The sequence below is a fragment of the Cherax quadricarinatus genome, unplaced genomic scaffold (genome assembly GCF_038502225.1).
Source record: "Cherax quadricarinatus isolate ZL_2023a unplaced genomic scaffold, ASM3850222v1 Contig2328, whole genome shotgun sequence".
NCBI lineage: Eukaryota > Metazoa > Arthropoda > Malacostraca > Decapoda > Parastacidae > Cherax > Cherax quadricarinatus.
The window spans coordinates 6473-15214 of NW_027197354.1; the positions used below are offsets into that span (position 1 = coordinate 6473).

The 8742-nt window shown below is 40.4% G+C and overlaps 1 long non-coding RNA gene across 1 annotated transcript; it reads left to right on the forward strand.

The window, feature by feature from the left end:
• Window positions 1–375: 375 nt before the first annotated feature.
• On the forward strand, window positions 376–8742 carry LOC128699784 (uncharacterized). Its single transcript, XR_011391426.1, has 2 exons — window positions 376–7069; window positions 7135–8742. It is a non-coding gene; the product is annotated as an uncharacterized lncRNA (long non-coding RNA).

Here is an 8742-nt window from a genome sequence, read left to right on the forward strand (position 1 = left end):
GTGATAACTGTTATCTGTCAGGGCCATGATAAACACACACACGCGCATTCAGTGAGAAAAGTTAACTAGGTTTCCCAGTTATATTGCTCCTTCCTTATGAGTAGTTTGACTTGGACCTGCCTAGCATGGGCCAGTAGGCCTGCTAAAGTGCAGCCTACTAGGCAACACACATGAGGTAATATTCTGTGTAATAGATACATAGTATTTCCACTAGCTAGCTAGGTTTCCCTGTCATATTTCATCACATTGGATGAGTTACATACACGAGGCAATGAAATCAACTTGAGCTGGGAGACTTTAGTGATGATAGGAGGATTAGAACCATGTTCTCTGAAGGATGAGTGAGGATGTTATAGTTCTGAGCGAGGATGGTGGAGGGAAGTACAGTACCTGCACTCTGAAGGATGAGTGATGATGTTAGTTCTGGAGGTGGGAAGTACAGTACCTGCACTCTGAAGGATGAGTGAGGATGTTACAGTTCTGGAGGTGGGAAGTACAGTACCTGCACTCTGAAGGATGAGTGAGGATGTTACGGTTCTGGAGGTGGGAAGTACAGTACCTGCACTCTGAAGGATGAGTGAGGATGTTACAGTTCTGGAGGTGGGAAGTACAGTACCTGCACTCTGAAGGATGGATGATGTGGTTCAGGTGATCATTTAAATCGTAACATCCGCATGCTTCTGCCAAGTCATCCTGAGAATGAGTGATGGTGAATATTTCTCTCTTTGAGTCACAATTTTGGTATATTTACTTGAAGATATGCACAGGCTGATATATTTCCATTCATGCTATGTTAGAAAAAAATGGCCCAAGCTTTGTGTAACTTACATCTAAGTTATTGAATAACTACAAGACAAAATTAGGGTACCTCATGAAAGAAAGATTGAGAGATGAATGTGCTGTGAGATAAATAGATTATTGAATAAGGAATAATTTGATTGCAAACCATAGAATTTTAGGTCACACTGACCTGTGAGTTTTAGAATTCTCTTGCCATGTGTTCGAGTCCCCAATCTTTTTGATTTCACAAGTAATAAGACTTGAGGGATGGGTAGGGATCAGGGGTGAATCTACTATGAATGAAGCTTAAGCTTTAAGGACCCCTAATCTCAAAGGGGCCCCAGAAGCGACTTTAGCCCACATTGAGTAAAAAATTTTGGGTCTAATGTATGATAAGGGGTTGTGAAGGGGCCCCCATAAGCTCATGCTTTAGGGCCCCCATAAGTTCAAGCTTTAGGGCCCCGAAAATGTAGGTCCACCACTGGTAAGGATTGAACTCAAGGGTATGGAAGCTGACACACAAATGCAGTGTGAAATGACCCTTTGTTGACAATGTTTTGCCTGTGCACTGGGTTCCCCCCCCCCCCTTCTCCCGAGTTGCAAATGTTGAAAAGCTCACTGCTTGGACAAAACGTCAATATTGATCTTTTTATACTGCATTTCTGTCTGTGTTTGTCATGATGGTATTTTATACTCTCTCTCCAAACCAATGGCACTTTTAAACCCATGGCAAGACAGCCCTGAAGCCACTTATATTCAGAGTAAACCCTGAAGCCACTTATATTCAGAGTAAACCCTGAAGCCACTTATATTCAGAGTAAACCAGCAGATGATCTCACACTGTAGAACTAATTTTAATGGCTCTGGGGGAATATGTTTGTTATAGTCACACAAAAATAACACAATGTAGATTTAGTTCCATATAACCTACTAGAGCATAAAACTAAACTTTTGATATACAGTATTTTCAAATGTCTGAAAAAGTGAATTTTTTTTAGGCCTGAAAAAAAAATGGGGCTGGAGCTTGCTTCCTCAGTTCCCATTGTAATAGATCCCTGGCTATACTTTATTTATCCTGACTGCAGCAATGTAATAGATAGTTGGAGTAGATAACAAGTAGACAAAACCTCGTAATAAATGACATTTATTGGCCATTTCTTATAGACTCCTCTGAATAGTATGATTTTTTGGTTAATGTGATTGGAAAGGTACATCGAAAATTAAAAGGCTCATGGAAAGGCCTTCATAGTACTTGCTGTTAAGTTGTATATGCACTTTTTCAGTCGTATTTAAAAAAAAAAGGTCTTTATTCTATGACTTGTAAGATACAGATCTTTCCATTTAAGCAAATTTTATACATTAGAGTGCATGTAACAATTGCCTCGCTTGTTAATATATTTTTTTTTCCACAGGCGAGGGATTTCGGTAATAAGGCATGAAGGAAGAAGCCAGGTGCCCAGACTTCCAGAGAGCCTGTCCTCCATTCCCTGAGACCCTTTCTTGTGAAGGAAGGAATTCACAAGCAAGGTGCTCAGGCATGGGTGGCAGTGCTGCTTCCTCAGTGGGCCTTAATCCTGAGCACTTAGCACAACTCCAGGTTATCCTGGATACTGGTCGACTCCACAAAGTTGACCCCAAACCGCCAGGAAACCGGTTAATGCCACGAGGACCACCACAAATTATCCAGGACACAAGTTAACTCCACGAGGACCTCATGTCATCCAGGATGCAAGTTAACTTTGCAAGGACAAGCAAGGGCCCTGAAGGATATATGTTAACCTCGCATAACATTCCTCCTCCATCTTGAATACAGAATGTCGGGGTTGCAAATAACAATGCAACTTCCTCTACTAGACTCCATCCATGTATATATTTTATCTGTCTGTTGAGTGTTGACTCTGTACATTTAGCTTAATCTAGGTTGGGTTAATTTAAAATAATTCAATGTTTGGTGGTATTATTTATATTGTACAAAAATCTGCACTGTATACTATAGTTTGTTGAAGGGTAATGCTGAGATTTTAATTAATGGGGGAATCCTAAACCTCTGTTGGGGGATAATTAGGCTTGATCCAAGGAATGAGAGGGTTAGGTCCAAGTCCTTGAATCAAGAGGCTTTCGGTATCCGGTATCCCACCTTTGAATTGAAGGTAGATTCTCTTCAATGATTTCTTATGCAATGGATTAATTTGGCATTCTTCTCTGAACTTTTTCTAATGAATTTATATCCATTCTAGAGTATAGAGACCAGAACTGAGCTGCATGATCTAAGTGAAGCTTTACCAATACATCGAGTTGTTGTATAACCTCAAGGTTTTTATGGATTTATTTTTTACCTGTTGATGGTACATCATCAAAAGGCTCCTTGGATCAAGAGCCCCTAATTTTTTTGCTCTCTCTAATAGCTGTATGTCTTAGACATACCTGACAGAGTTGAGACAAATATCCCACAGTTGATAAGAGATGCTAAAGATGTTTACTGAGACTGGCCTGTGAACCAGACTTGTTCACTCCACCTTAGTTTATCCACAGACAAAATGTCTTAAGTTTTTCTTTGAAGGCTGCTTGTCACAGCAGACCACTACTTCCGGAGAAGCTCACTGTACCTCTAGAAAGTCTTCACCCATGGAAGCACTCTCTGAGGACAGATATTAAAATATATTCATTCTTGTTAGAATTTATCGTTGTTGACATTGAAGAACATATAAAGTAACATTGAAGTGAACGTGATGAGTATCTTAATTTCATTTCATAACCCACACCTTAGAGTACCTCACTAGACTCACGGAATTGTAATACTACAATCTCGCGAGTCATGGTGAGAGGTTCAACCCCCTTCCATCCCATGTTTTTTTTTTTTTTTTCCTTGCTGCTGATGGTCTTATGACTTGAAGAAATTGAGCTATCCTTATTGAGGGGATTTTGATCCAAGGAACTGGACCTATGCTCCCTCTTGAATCAAACCTGAGTGCATCCCATTCCCCAGCTGCTGTATCAACTCTGTTACCTAGTATTTTTCACAATATAACATTAGTATTAAATTCAGAAATAAGTGTTAATCCCATGAAGAATAGAGTGCTAAGTTAGGAGTGTACTCAGTGTTGCACTCTGGTGGATTTAGCATTTAATTATGATTGTAGTAATAACTCCAAGTTGCAGCCTCAATTTCATTCTAGGGGATTTGAAATCATAATATGTGGCCTGGTGGCTAAAGCCTTCGCTTCACACACGGAGGGCCCGGGTTTGATTCCCGGCGGGTGGAAACATTTCGACACATTTCCTTACACCTGTTGTCCTGTTCACCTAGCAGCAAATAGGTACCTGGGTGTTAGTTGACTGGTGTGGGTTGCATCCTGGGGGACAAGGTTGAGGACCACAATGGAAATAAGTTAGACAGTCCTCGATGACGCACTGACTTTCTTGGGTTATCCTGGGTGGCTAACCCTCCGGGGTTAAAAATCCGAACGAAATCTTATCTTAAAAGAGAAAAAATTTGAAATGTGATTTTCAGTATGCATTTGAAATTACTTAAATTATCATATTTTCATATTCATTTTTGCAATGCACCGGCTGTCTCCCACCGAAGGAAGGTGACTAAAAAGAAAAGTGAAAGTTTGAACAAACAAGTAATTGCATCTGAGGGAAGCTTTAGCCCAATTAGATCCTTGTGGGTTTAGTGCTTAGTTTTGATTCCCCTCAAGGAAGGTTCCTTGATGTTGGTGAGGGGCTCTTGATTTAGGGAATTGGATCTGTGCTCCAGTTCCCCGAATTAAGCCTGAATGCCTTCCACATCCCCCCCCCCAGCCGCTGTATAATCCTCTGGGTTTAGCTCTTCCCCCTTGATTATAATAATAATAATAACTAGTTTTGATTGTTGTAATAATTTAGCCCAATTAGTGTGTTCCATGGTGTGCCACTGTGTATAGGGCAAGGGAATGGGGATGGGACTAGTGTGAATGTGAATTATGGTGCATTAGGTTAGTCAAAGTTAAAATGCCACAGTCCGAGTCTGTATTATAGTGAGACTTTCTCCGAGGACAGTTTATGCGAGTCAGGACACTAAAGGTGTCTTCAGTGAGGCCTGAGTCATTGATAAATAGGTCAGTATTAATTGACAAAGTGATGACATGCATTTTTAGTCCTTCCAGGTGTGAGTTGTATCTTTTGTATATTATCATAAGAGCACAGCTTCCCATATGTGCCAGCAACAGAAGGAAGGTGATCAGGAACAATTGTGGTTTGATGGAAAATGACTTGCTGGTTGATGATTTGAACCAATGTCATTGTCAGTGATCTCGAGGGTATTGAGAAAATACTGGTTGTAATCCTCCCTCCGTAAAAAAAAATGTAATTACCTTATGAGAGATTGTGGTTGTCTCACGATTGTAACGATCGTCATTCACCTTTGTCTTGTATCGAGATGGCTTTCAACCACGTATACTTCTGTCTCTACTGCTTCCCTTCCTTCAAGAGAGGTATGGTACCTTGATACCAGTGAAGGGCTCTTAATCTAAGAAACTGAACCTATCCTCCATATCCTTGGATTAAACTGGATTACCTCCCAGATGTCTATTTGTATACCTTTCTTGCACATGACCCTTATTAGTTAAGCATTTACCCCCATGTATGTGACAACATACATTGTTCAGGGTCTTCCAGTCTTTCCACGTATGACTTCATTTTTTATTTTCTCATACTGCACGTAATAGAACCTTCAAGATCACTGACAGTATTATTAATCTGAACTTCATAATCAAACCAGAATTGTATATCTGGCTATTGGTGTATTGTGGGAAACTGAGCACTTACTGCTCCAGACTAGGTGAGGAATACAGACATCTTGTAGAATTATAAGTGCCTCGGAGATAGTGATAGACTCGAGAAAATATACAATGTTGAGTTAAACATAAGAACATAAGAAAGGAGGAACACTGCAGCAGGCCTGTTGGCCCATACTAGGTAGGTCCTTTACAATCCATCCCATTAACAAAACACTTGAAAAAGCACAACCTCTGTAGTATGCTTTTTCAAGTGAATTTAGGATATCAAAGCCATTCTTGTATACATTATATATAGGGATGAGGGTAGTGCACTGGGTGAAGGTAGAACAGTGACTGGTGTATTTAAGTAAGGAACAGCACTCTTATGACCTTTATGGGCTTAGCAGTTAGTTATGATTGTAATAATAATTCATGCAACGAAGGGCCACATAACCTACCGTGATGTTCCATCACACAAGAATATTTGTGGATTGAGTGGCATGAAAGTATTAGTATGTTCTTGAGAATAATGTAGGTGAAATGCCAAACAAAACAGAGATGCTCTGCTGTGAGGGGGGGGGGATGGTTCATGCCTCACATCAGCATATCTGGGTAGAGAAGCACTGCAGAAGGACTACTAGCCCTTCCTTGTTTATATAACCAGCTCTACAGGGAAAATTCTTTGATGCTGATGAGGGACTTTTTGATCGAAGGAATTGAACCTGACCTTCCTTGCACTGAACTTGATTGACTCCTATTTCCCCAGGAGCTGTATAACCCCTGTAGATTTAGTGCTCACTCCCAATAACACTTCAATAAAAATAATGGTATGAACCTTGGTAATAGATACCAACACATTGGTTTAAAGAGACGCGTTAGCAAACTCTTTAAACCAACAAGCTGTATAGTCCTTGTGGCTTAGCGCTTCTTTTTGATAATAATTTAAACCAACAAAAATTGTGCCATCTACCGAAGTGCAGATTACTTGATATCTGACATCTCCAATGCCTGGATGGCGCCTGGCTGCCTCTTGCAGTCTCGCCCGCGTGCACGCACTGATTTATTAACCGAGATTGACTTTTTTGCACCAACCTTTGACTTTTCCTCTTTCACGTGCTAACACACCTTTCACACGTCTTCCTCGCCCATCGGTGCCCCTCCCTCCATGTGGTACCATGTGATCCACACGGCTTCAATTCCCTCCATGTGGGAAAATCCCATCTTTAGTGTAGACCCCGTTAAAGTAGGTTCCTTGATGCCAGTCAGGGTGGTTTGATCCAAGGAATTAGACTTGCTCACCTCTTCCTTGGATCAAGTCAATTTGCTTTCAATTCCTCAGGTGATGTGCAACCCCAACATATTTAGCATTTCCTCTAAAAAAATTGTCTATTCTCCGACTTAACTGAAAGTAACGCGTTACATGAACTACGACTTCTGATCAGCCAGGTTGCAAAGGCTGTGTGGGATGCTAGCAGCAGCAGCAGCCTGGTTTCTCTGGCAGTCAGCAAGGAGGCCTATCCTCATGCTAGGTTGCGCTGTATAGTCCTTGTGGCTTAGCGCTTCTTTTTGATTATAATAATAATAATCATGCTAGGTTGCAAGGGTAAAAAGGATCCTTGAAAATCAGTCATAGGAATATCCTTTTGTACATGTACTCTCCTGTTTGTACTCTTGTATTTGTGATTGCAGGAATCGATTTGTAGCTCCTGGCTCTGCTTCTTCGTTGTTTGCTACTGGGTCCACACACACCCTGCTTCTAGAGCTATATCATACTGCTGCTTAAAGCGCGCTCTCCTGAGCTGTGGTGTCAGCTACCCTTTACTGTGCAGTGCTCCCCTTGGGAACACCCCAAAGGGTTACCACTTTTTATACGGCTGTAACATCATGGTCTTTATTGTTCTGGAAGGGTGAGGTTACCATCTTTTCATTAAAATACCAATCGTGTCCAGCACTGTACACACCGTTCCTGTAGCGAGACAAAAAGCCTCTGCATTTAGAGCTGCTGCTACTACACACAACCTTTACATTTAACCCACAATACCATGGCTAGAACAATTCACAACCAGTAGTTTGGAAAGGAGGAGGCTTTAGATAATTTGATCGAGTTTGGATTATTTTTAAGTAGACTGTTGTGAATTAAGTGATCCAAGATGGATTAAAGCACTGTCTTAGGTTTTCTCTCCAGATTGTGGGTTGTGAATTGTTACTGCCACTGTATTGTGGGTTGTGAATTGTTCGTCACTGTATTGTGGGTTGTGAATTGTTCCAGCCACTGTATTATGGGTTGTGAATTGTTCCAGCCACTGTATTATGGGTTGTGAATTGTTCCAGCCACTGTATTGTGTACCTGGGAGGGTTTCCGGGGGGTCAGTTCCCCCACAGCCCAGTCTGTGGCCAGGCCTCATGGTGGATCAGGGCTTGATCAACCAGGTTGTTACTGTTGGCCACATGTAAACCAACGTACGAACTACAGCCCGGCTGATCAGGTACTGATTTCAGGTACCTGTCTAGAGCTTTCTTGAAGACAACCAGGGGTCTATTGGTAATCTCCCTTGTGTATGTGGGTTGTGGACTGTTCCAGCCATTGTATTGCGACTTGTGAATTGTTCCAGCTACATTATAACTAGGTACTTCAATTTAGCATTTGCTTATAAATAGAAATAATGAAGTAGTTAATTACAAAGAGATAATAAATACATATAAAGAAAATAATATTCCAACTATGGTACTGATTCTAAACTGTTCCAACCATGGTACTGATTCTAAACTGTTCTAACCATGGTATTTAGTATTATATAGTGTTCCAGCCACAATGTTGTGGATTTTGGTGCTGTATAGCCCTTGTGGCTTAGCGCTTCTTTTTGATTATAATAATAATGTGGATTTTGGTTTGTTCTAAACAGTATTTTGGATTGTAAATTATTCCAGTAATGGAACTGTGGACTATTAATTGTTCCAGATATAGTATTATAAAATACAAATTATTCCAACCATGGTAAAAGAAATTTTAAATTGTTCCAGCCACTATATATTGTAGGTAGTGAATTGTTCCAAGAGTATTGTATGTTATAAAATGTTTAGCCATGGTAATGTGAATTGTAAATTGTTCCAGTCATAGTATTGTGTATTATAATTTGTTCCAGCCATAGTATTATCATAAATTGTTCATAATATTGTATGTCATAAATTATTCGTCATAGTA